The sequence below is a fragment of the Lontra canadensis genome, unplaced genomic scaffold, assembly GCF_010015895.1.
Source record: "Lontra canadensis isolate GAN:19392208 unplaced genomic scaffold, GSC_riverotter_1.0 scaffold81, whole genome shotgun sequence".
In the NCBI taxonomy this organism is placed as follows: Eukaryota; Metazoa; Chordata; class Mammalia; order Carnivora; family Mustelidae; genus Lontra; species Lontra canadensis.
This window is the reverse complement of record NW_022631075.1, coordinates 4355440-4370255: the sequence shown is the minus strand read 5'-3', so window position 1 is coordinate 4370255 and position 14816 is coordinate 4355440. Positions and strand designations below refer to the sequence as shown.

General features: G+C 36.7%; 1 protein-coding gene across 4 annotated transcripts in view; it reads left to right on the top strand.

Annotated features, from left to right (window-relative positions):
* The window catches only part of TENM1 (teneurin transmembrane protein 1), a 764948-nt gene that overhangs the window by 299874 nt on the left and 450258 nt on the right, over positions 1-14816 (top strand). The gene's annotated exons all lie outside the window — the stretch shown is intronic.

Here is a 14816-nt window from a genome sequence, read left to right as displayed (position 1 = left end):
CCTCCCCTCCCCCCAACCATGAGGACTGATGACTGGAGTGAGCCACTATACTGTATCACTGTGTCTTATTCATTGAATGTATTAGAGACTTTCAAGAATGAAACTATTCAGTTTCATTTGACCCTCAGTCTAATCAACCATCTGTCTACCTTGGCCGTGTAATACTATTTACTGAGACAGAACTGGAAGACACAGGAGTAAAGGACATGCATCCTTTATTTTCCTTGTAGGTTTATTTTCCTTATGGTTTATTTTAGGAACTGGATAGGATATCACAAAGTTGGGATGGTCTGCTAAGGAAAACCAGTGAATGAGTCTGCTAAAAACTCATCTTCACTGCAAGACTCTATTGGCCCAATAGGTACCTCCAAGAATGATTTCAACTTTTGAGAGGTAGTAGAGCATAGTTATTATAAGTTTGGACTGTGGAGCCAGGGGACCTAGGTTTGAATCCCAGCTGTGTAACGCTGGGAAAGTTCTATAAAGTTTCTGTGCCCGAATTTCATCACCTGTAAAATAAGGATAATATTAATGTCTACCATGAGGGTTTTGTGATGATTGAATAAATTAATGTATATAAAGATTTAGAATAATATTTGTAACATGTAAGTACAATTTGAATGTTCACTATTATTATTGATTAGCACAACACAATTTCCAAACAACACTTAGTATCTTTATCTCATATGATCTTCTGATCACTCTGTGAAATAGATTCTCTTGTTATATTACATGTGAGTCAAGGAAGCAAAGAAATGGCTATTTAGAAAATATTCAGTTGCACTTAACTAGCTGGTTTCTGAATTGCAACTGATTATTTTCCAAATAGCCATTTCTTTCCTTCCTTGACTCACATATAATGTGAACTTAAACGACTTTTTCCTTCTTGGTGAGAGTTCTATATGTCTTACTCTGACTCCTACTACTAATTTTCAATAAAGAGTATACAATTTAGAATCTTAATTTATGATCTATAGTATGATTTCACCAATTTGATTCTATAAACTTTCAATCGGTTATAACCAGGTGTGAGTGGTCTTCAGCATTTCCCTAGGTTCTCACAGAGGAGGTTTGAGTTAAGATGAAAATATAAATGTTTTTTCTAAAAGCATATTAATTTGAAGAAATAGTTATTTTCAATGAATGGAACTTGATGTTTGTGTGCAAATGTTGCTATTAATTTCCCATTGATCTCATCCATTCATGGAAGGAGGCCTAGCAGGGCATCTTTTTCATTAATCTGACTTTGTATATACTATATTTGAAAAGAGTAAAATGGCATAAGTTTTTAAGATTTATGTATTTTACTGTCTCAGACTCCATGCCACCCCATCCCTGTGCCTCAGTTAGTGTCAGTGACTCTTTCTTTCATTTCCGTCCTCCTATACATTCTGATTTGGGGATTATTGATGAAGCAGTGGCCAAAATATCATAGACCAGCTTAGGACAACTTAAGCCTCACTCCTATAAATGTGGGAGAAAAGTGAAGATTGGGGGAAATTGTTAATTTGGGTGATTTATTCAACTGACACAGATTTTGAGACACGATTTCAAGGATGCTTTCAATTCTGTCCATCCTAGATTATGTCTTGGATATCCTACTCATATTTCAAAATCATGTCTATAAGGACTTGTTTCTTTCATTTCATTAATTGGTTAAGCCTTTCAAAATGTTTATTTTTTCTCATTTTCGCAAACTCTATTTGGTTACCTTTAATTGAATTTAAGTCTCTGACATACTATAACCTTTGAGGGATTAAAATAAATAGCCATCCATTTTAACACTGATACTCTTGGACTGAGCTGCCTGAAGCAAAGGGGAGGGGAAGGAGAACATAGGGTAGCAGAAGGGAATCCAGATTTCTCAGCTTTCATAGGGTGATCGGAACACTAATGGAATTTGTTTCCATTCCCTCAGATTTGTCCTAAGTCAATTGTCTATTGATGCTTAATGGTCTGTTTAGGAAAAATGCAGATTTACTCAAGTTAGCTTCATCCTGAGGCCTGTGAGCAGGACACTTTGCTATCAACCATACTTCTTTATTCATTTTTACTCCTTCACCATTCCCATTTCACCGTATTACCAACATTGTCCTGAGGAAAAAAATAAAACTGAGAGGCAATGTATTTTTGTAGCTCTTCTTTGATCTTACAAGGATAGAAATGCTGGTGGGTCAAACCTCTGGTCCTCTAAAACACAGCTCTGCCTCTGACAGGTGATCCAGTGGGCATTTCTTAGAAGGATTCTGCAGTCCTACTTGAGCATCAACCTCAGCAACTAGGGTACCCCTCATAATTACATTTGACAATACCTCAGACTGGAGGAATAAACGATATGGGCAGCTAAATTTGGGTAATCAATTTCCAAGAATGTGTTTTTCACATATGGCCTAAATGAAACAGTTGGATTATAAAAAGTGAAAATGAAATTGCGTATCAAGAAGCTAAATGGAGAGAAACAAAGAAAAAGCATTTTAAACCTGTAACTAATAAAGTATACAGATGGTCCCCGATTTACAATGGTTTGACTTACACGCTTTTGACTTTATGGTGTGAGAAAGTAATACTCATTCAGTATTAATTCTACTTTGAATTTGAATTTTGATCTTTGCCTGGAGTTGTGATATGCGGTACAATCCTCTCGTGATGCTAGGCAGTGGCAGTCACAGCCCCCAGTCAGCCACTTGATCACAAAGGTAAACAACCAATACACTTACACACATTCTGCACCGGTACAACCGTTCTGGGTTTTATTGGTGTTGTTTTGTTTTGTTTTACTTTCAGTATAGTAGTCAACAAATTATGTGAGTTATTCAACACTGTATTATAAAATAGGCTTTCTTTGAGATGATTCTGCCCAACGGTAGGCTGATGTGAGTGTTCTGAGCAAGTTTAAGGTAGGCTAAGCTATGGTGCTCAGTAAGTTCGCTGTATTATGTGCATTTTCGATTTACAATATTTTCAACTTATGATGGGTTTACATAACCCCATGTATGTCATAAACCATGTAAGTCAAATATGATCTGTAAATCATGAAGAAATTTATAGCTATATTCTTGTTTATAATGATATTCCTATGCAAGCCATATTTATTGAGCACCTACTCACTGCTAAGCTCTGTACTGGAGACTGGGGATATGGTAAAAGGTGAATAGTATAGAATCCCCAATCTCAAAGAACATACAGTCTAGCGTGACGGATTGAGGCCTATTAGTTAGGATTATTCATTATCATTTATTACTGTTAATGCAGGGAACAGAAACCAACTTGACATAGCTTGAAGAAAAAACCACATTTATCTAAAAAAGCATGAGAATGCTTCATGGCACCAGGGCAAGAGTGACTAGACAGCAGGAAGGAATTAGATCAGAAGACTTGCCTGGACTTTGCCTCTTGCTTCTGAATTCAGTTCCTTCCTTCCTGCCTCTGCAGGTTGATTTCCTCTAAATCTCCATTTTCAAGACACACCTAAAACTGCACACAATCCCTCAGTTTATGTATCTTCTGTTCAGGAGAGAAGTTGAAATTAACCTGATAATTTTCAGTGCCATTTCTTTTTTTTTTAATTTTTAAAAAAAGATTTTATTTATTTATTTGACAAAGAGAGAAAGATCACAAGTAGGCAGAGAGGCAGGAAGAAAGAGAGATAGAGAGAGAGGGGGAAGCAGGCTCCTTGCTGAGCAGAAAACCTGATGCAGGGCTTGATCCCAGAGCCCTGAGATCATGACCTGAGCTGAGGGCAGAGGCTTAACCCACTGAGCCATCCAGGTGCCCTTCAGTGCCATTTCTAAATTCCAAGGAAGCAGGATAATTTTCCCAGCTTGAGTCAGATATCTGCCACTGGACCCATCAGCTACACCCAGGGAGTGAGGTCAGTAATACAAATGTTCCTTTGTGGGAACCCACCCATTGGGTTCTTAGAGCAATTCTCAATGCAGGACAGTCAGAGTCAAGTGGGCACATATACCCAAATGGGTCTATTAGAGAGGAGAAGGAGCTAATTTTAATATAATCCAATCAATACTGTGATAACGATAGGTGCAGTTTGCTGTGAGAATGCAAGTGCTCTCAAACCATTTATCACAGTAAAAATGGTTATATTAATGCAATCTAAATAAATTTTGCTCTCTATAGAGTATGTGGTTAAGAACATGGTCTATAGTATAAGGTAGACCTAGGTTTCTACTCTGGTTCAGCCATTTACCTGCTGTGTGTCCTTGAACAGATACCTAAAGCTCTCCAAGCCTCAGTTTCTTTGTCAAGTGGAGACATTACCTTTGCAGGTTTTTTTGTGAGGATTAAGTGAGAAAATGAATATACTGCTCTTCACAATGTATCTGACATATGTTAAACACGCAGTCAGTGTTAGTGGTGGCAAGAATTTATTATGTGCATAATCTGTGGTAGGTGCCTCCAGGTGAAGGCTCTCTTGGCAAGGATTAACCAGACCTGCCAAGTGACTTCTGAAATATCTAGTGTCCCAGGAAACTCTAGCCTAGGAGGGTCTGGCCTACTTTTTCCTCATTTCCATCTGGGTAAAATGCCATGCACTTGTTTTACCTTCAATAATATATCATTTCAGTAGCCAACAATCTTGTTCTGCCAAGTATAGAAGACTGTGAGAAGAAATTCAATGAAGTACTTCAGACATGGCTGAAGGATCACTTGTACCATTGTTTTCCAGTTGTCATTGTAGTAGCCCCTTAAGGTAGAACTGGGATTTCAACTACCCAGAAGCCCTGTTGATTTCCATGATTGTTGGGCAGCTGAGCTCCCTATATGCTGCTCAGGAACTTTACAGGTAAGGGATTATCTGATATAATCCCATAATAGCCAAAAAAATCCATTAGTACTGCTCCCTGTTGTTTCTGTACTGCATATCACAGAAACCTGGTAATATACCATGTGCTACCAATAAACACCATGCCATCATAGCCATGCATATGATGTTCTCAGACCCTAAACTGCTTCATCAGAACGGCAGGAGTTGTGAAAAAATAGGAAAAAATAGCCAGCCTAACACCTGGGTTTCTTGAATGACATGCAATAGTTATACCCAAATGAGGAGTCATTCCTTCCGATATTTGACCATGTGGGGCCATTCATGTGCATTTAATGGAGGGAATGTGTTTGTTTGTTCTACATTTCTTTCCTTTGGTTTTTTGTTTTCCCCTGGTAATGTAAGTTGTACAGGACACTTCCCTAGCAATGATAACAGTTCCTCAGGAACTATCTGAATGTCAAAGGAAGTGTGTGAAACAATGCAATGACTTGGTAATAGCTTTGGCAGGAGCCTTGCCATATAACTGACATCCTAATGGCTCTGCTGGACCCATTAGGCATGTATAAGACAGCACAGTTGACTTTGTAATGGCTCCTTTGGAGATGTTGCACGATCACAGGAAGTGTGTAAGTCATTGAGATTACTTTATGTGTGGGTGAGACACTTCTGTGGTGACTGTGATAATCTTACAATCGAAAACAATTTTGATATTATTGAAATTCAAACCATTATAAAGTTAGATATAATGAGCTCATATTTTCTTTTTTGTAGGTTATTTTAACTAGTATTTTTTGTAGTGTTGAAGTGCTATCAGCGGATGGTTTAAAAATTGAAACAGTAAACACAGGCTTAAAGCGAAAAATCCTTCTCCCTCTTACACTTCAGGTGCCACTCTTGAGGGGTGGCCAGTGTTAACAGTGTATTATGTATCATTCCCCAAATGTTCTGTACATGTACAAATGGGTAAACATACTATAAAAAGCCTAATAACATCTTCTAGTTAATATTCTATTTTGGACGTTCTCCTATATTTGTAATATATAGATCTGTCTCACTCTTTTTAATGCTTGTGTAATATTATGTTTCTGTATCATTTATTTAGTCAGTTCCCTTATTCATGGACATGTAGATTTCTGATGCTTTGTTATTAAAAACAGTGCTACACTTAACATCTTTATACACATCTTTTTGCACACCTATTGGATAATTTTGTAGAAGTGGAAATGATGGGTCAAGGATATGTACATTGAGTATTTTTTATAGATATTACTAAATTTCCCCCTTAAACAACCAATTTATCTTCCTACCAATATGCCTGTTTTCCCATGTCCTTATCAACACTGACAGTGATACAAAACATTTCTAATACGTAATCTGCTAGATGAAATATGGTATCTTCTTGTGCTATTATTTTGCATTTTATTGATGAGGGACCCTGTGTACCTTTTTATATGTTAATGAACCATTTGCAGTTCCTTGGTTCTGAATGTCTTTTAACAATCTTCACCCATTTTTCTATTTGAATTTTTATATTTCTTACTATTTTTCCAGAACACTTCATATATTAAGGTTAAAAATCCTTGCTGTCATATATTATGCTTGTTTCTTAGTTTGTCATTTACCTTTTGAAATAGGTTCATAGGATGTGTGTGTGTGTGTGTGTGTGTGTAGATGTAGAACTTTATTTTTTTAAGTGATCAAATTCAATCATCTGTACTCTATGACTTCTGACAGTACATGTAGAAGGAGGGATAGGTGATAGGCAGATATAGAAGTAGTTATCAACATTATAATGTCCCCAATTCTAAAAACAAATTGCTTGAAAATTTATTTTAACTTTGAATTAGAATCTAAGTATCTACACACAAATAATCTAAATATCTGATATGTATACATGTGGTATGCATCATGGATATATTTACATGAACTCAAACTTGAATGTAAAAGAAGTTAAATATAGTATGAATAATGTTGATATTAAAGTAAATTAGAATTGTTTATTAGTCTTTGTAACTGATCTTGATATATTGTTTAACCACTTACTTCTTTAGTACATTAAATAACATGAAAGAAGCGAAAATGAGTTAATGTGCTCACAGAATTAGCTTATCAATAGATTTTTTAAAAAATTTATGAATTTTTTCATTCAAATTCAATGCAGATCTTGAACTCAGGGCTCTAAGTTCAAGATCTGAGCTTAGATCAAGAGTCGAGCACTTGATGGACTGAGCCACCCAGGTGCCCCAGTAGATTAAGAGATTAGAAAATGTAAGAAAAAATATGGTCGAGCATATACTCACTAGGAATAAATGACAGTGCAGGCATATCTTGGTGCTTCACAGATACTGTGTGTGGTACAAATTGAAGGTTTATGGCAACCCTACTTTAAACAAGTCTGTTGGCACCATTTTTTCTACAGCGTGTCACATTTTGGTTCAAAATTTCAAACTTTTTTGTTATTATTATATTGGTGATGGTGATCTATAATCAGTGACCTTTGATGTTACTATTGTAATTGTTTTGTGGCACCACAAACCATGCCCATATAAGATGGTGAACTTAATAAATGTTGTGTCTTCTGACTGTTCCACCAACGGGACAGTCCCCCATCTCTCTCCCTGTCTTCCAGCTACCCTATTCCCAAGACACAACAGTACTGAATTTAGCACAATTAATAACTACAACGGCCTCTAAGTATTCAAGTGATAGAAAGAGTATCACGTTTCTCATTTAAATCAGAAGTCAAAAATGATTAAACTTAGTGAAGAAGGCATGTTGAAAACAAAGATAGGCTGAAAGCTAGGTCTCTTGCACCAAACAGTTAGCCAAGTTGTGAATATAAAGGAAAAGTTGTTCTTGAAAGAAATTAAAAGTGCTACTCCAGTGAACACATGAATGGTAAGAAAGCAGAACAGCCTTATAGCGGATAGGGAGGAAGTTTTAATGGTCTGAATGGAAGACCAAACCAGCTACAACATTCCCTTGAGCCAAAGTCTCCTGCCGAGCAAGGCCCTAACTCTCTTCAATTCTATGAAGGGTAAGAGAGGTGAGGAGACTGAAGAATAAAAGTTTGGAGCTAGCAGAAGTAGGTTCATGAGGTAAGGAAAGAAGCCATCTCCACTGCATAAGAGCAAAGGGGAATCAGCCAGTGCTGATGGAGAAGCTGCAGCAAGTTATCCGGAAAATCTGTCTAAGATCATCCATGAAGGTGGCTACACTAAACAATGGATTTCAAATGAAGACAAACCAATCTTCTGTTGAAAGATGATGCCAGCTAGGACTTTCGTAGCTAGAGAGAAGAAGTCAGTGCCTGCCTTCAAAGCTTCAAAGGATAGGATCTCATTACCTAGATAGACTCTTATTACATCTGAATTCAGCTGGTGACTTTAAGACGAAGCCAATGCCTGTGGGAACTCTACCTTATTTTTGGATATTGACAATTCCAGTATCTCATTACTATAAAAATGTTACAATAGACATCTTTGTGATCAAAGCTATGCTTTGTTCTGCTTCCTTATGATAGACTTATACAACAAAAATAACTGGTTTCAATAGTGTTTACATTAAGACCCAAGATACATATTATGAAATTATTTCTGAATTCCTATCTCCGCATTAGCAAAGCATGAAAATAGCAGTTTCATTGTTCACTCACTTATACTAGGTGATTTACTTTAAAATATTTCTTGCCAATTTTTCAATGAAAGGGAAAAAAATGAAACTGTATTTAAAATTACATGTCAGGGTGTCTGGGTTGCTCAGTCATTTAGCGTCTGCCTTTAGCTAAGGTCATGATCCCAGGGTCTTGGGATCGAGCCCCGCATCAGGCTCCCTGCTCAGCAGGAAGCCTGCTTCTCCCTCTCCCACTCCCCCTGCTTGTGTTCCCTCTTTCACTGTGTCTTTGTCAAATAAATAAATAAAAATTTTAAAGTGACAGACACATAGACCAGTGGAACAGAGTAGAGAGCCCAGATATGGACCCTCAACTCTATGGTCAGTTAATCTTTGACAAAACAGGAAAAAATATACAGTGGAAAAAAAACAGTCTCTTCAATAAATGGTGCTGGGAAAACTGGGCAGCTATATGTAGAAAATGAAACTCGACCAATCTCTTACACTGTACACAAAGATAAACTCAAAATGGATAAAAGATCTCAACGTGAGACAGGAATCCATCAGAATCCTAGAGGAGAACATAGGCAGTAATCTCTTCGATATCAGCCACAGCAACTTCTTTCAAGATATGTCTCCAAAGGCAAAGGAAACAAAAGCCAAAATAAACTTTTGGGACTTCATCAAAATCAAAAGCTTCTGCACAGCAAAGGAAACAGTCAAGAAAACAAAGAGGCAACCCATGGAATGGGAGAAGATATTTGCAAATGACAGTATAGACAAAAGATTGATATCCAGGATCTATAAAGAACTCCTCAAACTCAACACACACAAAACAGATAATCATATCAAAAAATGGGCAGAAGATATGAACAGACACTTCTCCAATGAAGACATACAAATGGCTATCAGACACATGAAAAAATGTTCATCACTAGCCATCAGGGAGATTCAAATTAAAACCACATTGAGATATCACCTTACACCAGTTAGAATGGCCAAAATTAGCAAGACAGGAAACATGTGTTGGAGGGGATGTGGAGAAAGGGGAACCCTCTTCCACTGTTGGTGGGAATGCAAGTTGGTGCAGCCTCTTTGGAGAACAGTGTGGAGATTCCTCAAGAAATTAAAAATAGAGCTTCCCTCTGACCCTGCAATTGCACTACTGGGTATTTACCCCAAAGATACAGATGTAGTGAAAAGAAGGGCCATCTGTACCCCAATGTTTATAGCAGTAATGGCCACGGTTGCCAAACTGTGGAAGAACCAAGATGCCCTTCAATGGACAAATGGATAAGGAAGATATGGTCCATATACACTATGGAGTATTATGCCTCCATCGGAAAGGATGAATACCCAACTCTTGTAGCAACATGGACGGGACTGGAAGAGATTATGCTGAGTGAAATAAGTCAAGCAGATAGAGTCAATTATCATATGGTTTCACTTATTTGTGGAGCATAACAAATAGCATGGAGGACATGGGGAGTTAGGAGAAGGGAGTTGGGGGAAATTGGAAGGGGAGGTGAACAATGGGAGACTATGGACTCTGAAAAACAATCTGAAGGGTTTGAAGAGGTCGAGGGGTGGGAGGTTGGGGGAACCAGGTGGTGGGTATTAGAGAGGGCACGGATTGCATGGAGCACTGGGTGTGGTACAAAAACAATGAATACTGTTATGCTGAAAATAAATTTTAAAAAATGATTTAAAAAAACAAAACAAAACAAAAAAGAAAACACAAAAAACCTGTTGTCTAGCACACACTACACTTGCTGTGTAGTTTTTAATGGAGATATATATATGCTTCTATATACATAGAATTTCTCTGGGAGTATTCACAATAAATGGATAATTCTGATTATATTTATGGAGGGGAACTAGGTGACTGTGGGACAGAGGTTGGAGAGAGATTTGTTTTTCTATGCACTCTTTAGTACCTTTAGAACTTTGTACTATGTTTTTAAATTTTTTTTATTTAACATAATTAAAAACTAAATAAAAATAAAATGATATCAGAGAGGAATAAATGCAACTCACTTACTTTCCAAACTACATTTTAAAATAACCAATAATTGCCACTTAGAGCTCTTTCCAATGTTTCAAAGAAATGAAAAAAAAAAACCTCCTTCCCTATAAACATAGGATTATAAATTATTCCCTTTGTGGCAATTCCCAGATTTAGCTCTTGATTTATTTCTTTAACACAGCTTTTTTTTGGTGTGTGTTCTTTCTAAAAACAAAGTGAGAAATCTATTAGACTGAGGGTAACATTTTGGTCTTTACATTACTATTAAGTCACTTGTTCATTCTGACTGTCAACATTAAATTAGAGCTCTATAGGTGGAAGAGGGTACTCTACTTTTCTTGAAAAAGCTGTGTTTGGAGATCAAGTTTCTATCTTACACAGGAAACAAGACATGGAAACATTGTTATCCAGTGGACCAGCAGTTTTGTTTCAAATTTCTTAGACAAAATTAGCAGTTCTAAAACAGAAAGGCAGCTGCAAATTCCAAACCTTTCATGTAATATATACCGTGCTGTTTTCCTTTGCAATGAAAAACATGTATTTACCATTTAACAATTTCAAAAGTGTACACCCAATTGTGTTTCCATGAGCAAATGGCTATTTATGCTAAGTGGTTGATTTTAAAAAAATTTCCTTATTCACCAAAGTCCTTATTTTTGACATTTTGTCTTCAATTTTATTTTTTTATTAGTTTCAGAGGTAGAATTTAGTGATTCATCATTTGCCTATAACATCCAGTGTTGATTCCATCAAGTGCCCTCCTTTATGCCCATCACCCAGTTACCGCTTTCCCCATCCACGTTCCCTCCAGCAATCCTCAGTTTGTTCCCTAGAGTTAAGAGTTTCTTATGATTTGCCTCCCTCTCTTCTGGCCACCATCATCTGAAAATTGCACTTAAAAATTTTTCATTTTGATGTCTGTAAGTGCAAAACTAGTTTAAGATAATTGATCCTTTATTTTCATTGTTCCTTGGCAAGTTTATATTTACTGAAATAGTTCTGCAGCCAGATTGATTGTGTGGCCTATACAAGTTTTCTCTGCAAAGGTTTAATAAATTTTACTGTAAAAAATGGCAGTCTTGTGAAGTTATCCAAACCTTTATCTTCTACCTGTGCTTCATAACCTAGGTTACCCCTGTAAACAAGGACCAAAACAAAAAAAGTATAAAATTGGGGAGTATCCCACTCCCTGCCAAATTTGTGAGTTCTCTCTGCTTTCTTCACATGGCTTCTGGGCTACCATGCTCTTCATTTTACTCTTATTTCAGTGGTCACTTCTCTATCTTACTTGCTGAGTCTTCCTCTTCTCTCTGACCTTTTAATGTTTTTGAGGACCCAGTGTTCATTCTTTGTCCTAGAATCTTCATTAACACTCATGCACTTGGTGATCTCAGACCATTCTTGAGGCTTAAGACACTATCTAATACACTGATGAGTTCCAAATTCATATCTCAGCCAAGACTTCCAACATCCAACTTAAACTACCTACTTGATAATTCCACTTCACTATCTAATACTCATCTTAATTTTTACTTGTCCAAAACCGAACTCCTAATCTTCCCTCTACCCCAGACTTGCTTCACTTGCAGACTTGCCTATCCCAGTTGATGCCACTTGCTTGGACCAAAAATCTTAGAGTCATCCTGAAAACTCTCTTGCTCTTGTAACTTAAATCCACTCTCAGCAAACACTGTTCCTTTTCTATCAACTCCAATGCTACCACCTTCATCCAAGCCACCATCATCTGTCACCTGCGTTAATTCAGCAGCCTCTAACAGTTCTCTGTTTCCCAGAGTGATCCTTTTAAAATGGAAGTCAACTCTGCTAAAACTATTGCAAGGGCTTCTCATTTCAGAGTAAAATATTTACAGTGGTCTAACTTGCCCTCCATGATCTAGCTTTCTCTCTTATCTCACTTCCTTCTGCATTTCCCCTTGTTTGCTGTGTTCTAGTCACACTGGCATCTTTGTCGGCCTCCAAAAAACCAGACCAAAACAATACCCTTCCAGCACACATCTGCCTTAAGGACTTTGTTCTAGCTGATTCCTGTGCTGGGAAATCTGTTCCTCTAGGTATCACATATCTAACTCTCATACATCCTCAAACATTTGTTCAGCTGTCTCCTCCTCAGAGGGGCCTAATCTGAGCCATAGCTACAGAATACTGCAACATTCACTCCCAACCCCAAAAGTCCCAGTATGTTTTACCTGGCTCTACCTTTTCTTTTCTTTTTCATAACATATATCATCTTCTATATAATTTACCTAGGTAGTGTGATTATTGCTTATTCTCTGTTTCCCACATCAGAATTGTAAGTTCCACAGGGCCTGGGATCCTTGTCTGTTTTGTTCACTGAACTCTTTATAGCTCATAGAATAGTTCTCAACAGTAAGTAGGTATTCAGCAAATGTTTTTGAATGATTAAGTAAAGATATGTAATTCTTGGTATATACATTTTGGCTGTCCCTTTACACAGAATTGAATAACCATTTTTAATTTATTTGAACTATTTTTTTTTGCACAATCGATTTTTTAGGGCTTTGTCTTTATGTGTAAACCAATTTGGCTTCTGAATGAGTTGGTCCATCAGCTCAATGAAGTCAGTAGTTTTGAAACTCCTTAATAGTTGAATCTGTCACCTATTTTCTGGTTTCCTAGATTCATTTAGTTTCAGTTTGTGATGACTGTACTCGCTTGTGTAGTTAGAATATTCAAATGAATCTGTGCATGGAAAAACAGCAGCAACTGATATGCCAAATCAATGCATGTAGACATAACCATATTCAATCTCAATTAGACTATAAGACAAATGAGTATTGTAGGAGAACTTTATAGTCAGCATAGTTGGTTTTAAGGCTAAGAAATAACAAATACCAGTTGACTGTGTGTCCATAAATAAAATACATACATGTATCTTTTTGAGTGATTTATGAAAATAAGCAAGTCAGTCAAAATTTTCAAATAAGTTGATTCATTTAAGACATTGCCTAAATTGATACGTTGTCTGACTGAAATGTTTGGTCATTCCAGTGGAAACTATTGAACCTTTTATTTATGAAGATACAACCATATTTTAGCAAATAATGCATCAATTGACTTTTTAAAAAGCATTCTGAATAGAATTGATCAATCGATCCAGTCAAAATTGTCAAGAAATGTGAGTCTATAAGACAGTCAAGTCTAAAGTAAAACTAGGATAAGAAAGTATAAGATGTTAAAGTAAGATGTTACTAATCCCATGTTATGTCAGTGTTTTGAGGAAATGTCTGAAAAAAAGAGTGGGAACTGGAAGTTCAAACATTTTAGCTTTGAATGAGTCATAATACCATCAACTCATGACATTTTCACCAGTCTTCTGTTCGTACTGGTGTCAAAACAATGCCACAGCTGACACTAGGGGACCTCAGGAAGGCGAAACAAGGCAGACTAAAACTGAACAAACACAAAAAAGGAAAGAAAGGAAACAGACAATAGTAACTCCATGGATTAAGTACTTGATATATTTTTTGATTTGCCCTCAACATATGGGCAGCAATTATTTTAACCTTTGGCTGCTTTCATTTTAGTCCTGGACCTATAGGATACCTTATGTTGATTTGTATAACTTGTGTGGCAAACAATAAAGATTTGGAAAGGAATTTTATCTTTTTCCTCAGGTATAGTTTTGTCCCTAAGCTCTGTCATATGTGCATCAAACTGATACTGACATTTTTCTCAGCTTCATCCACAAAGTTTATCAAGATGTTTCTGTTTTATTTCTGGTTTCTAAGCAGCTGCCTAGAACTGGAGTCCTTTGGAATTTTTTTTGTTTGTTTTTTTATCACGTTCTCCTAAGAGCCACAATTTTATAAAAAGAAATGAACGCAATGTAAATCTCAGCAGAAAAGTGGTTTTCTCTGATAATAGTTTCCCTCCAATGTAGATGCTGGTCTTTACTCACAAGAACTAGAAAGAATAATTTGGACATTTTTTTTCTTGTACCTTATACCTTGGGCCTGTGAGACTTAAAATAAAGAAATATCTTGCTTTCTAAGAAGTTAGGTTTCAGTTGTTCCAGATTGAATTAGTGTAAATAAAATAGAAAGAAGAGCCCTAGCAAATCAATACTGCATTGGTAGTAAACTGGAAAATACTGACAAATTATCCTTTTAGGCCTTAGCGAGGTTTAATCTAAACATCGTTTTCTCCTGACAGTATGAGAGAGAAGAGAGTAATTTATTACACAGTCCTGATATGGATGAGAAAAGACTGCTGCTTGTTCTTCACTGTTCTGGCTCTTTCCCTCACCATGCCAGTTCAATTTTTGTTTTGCTCCAGAAAATCATTCTCCAATAATATGTTTACAGGTCTTGTAACTTGAATACATAGAGCTGCTGCCTTATCATGGTACATCTG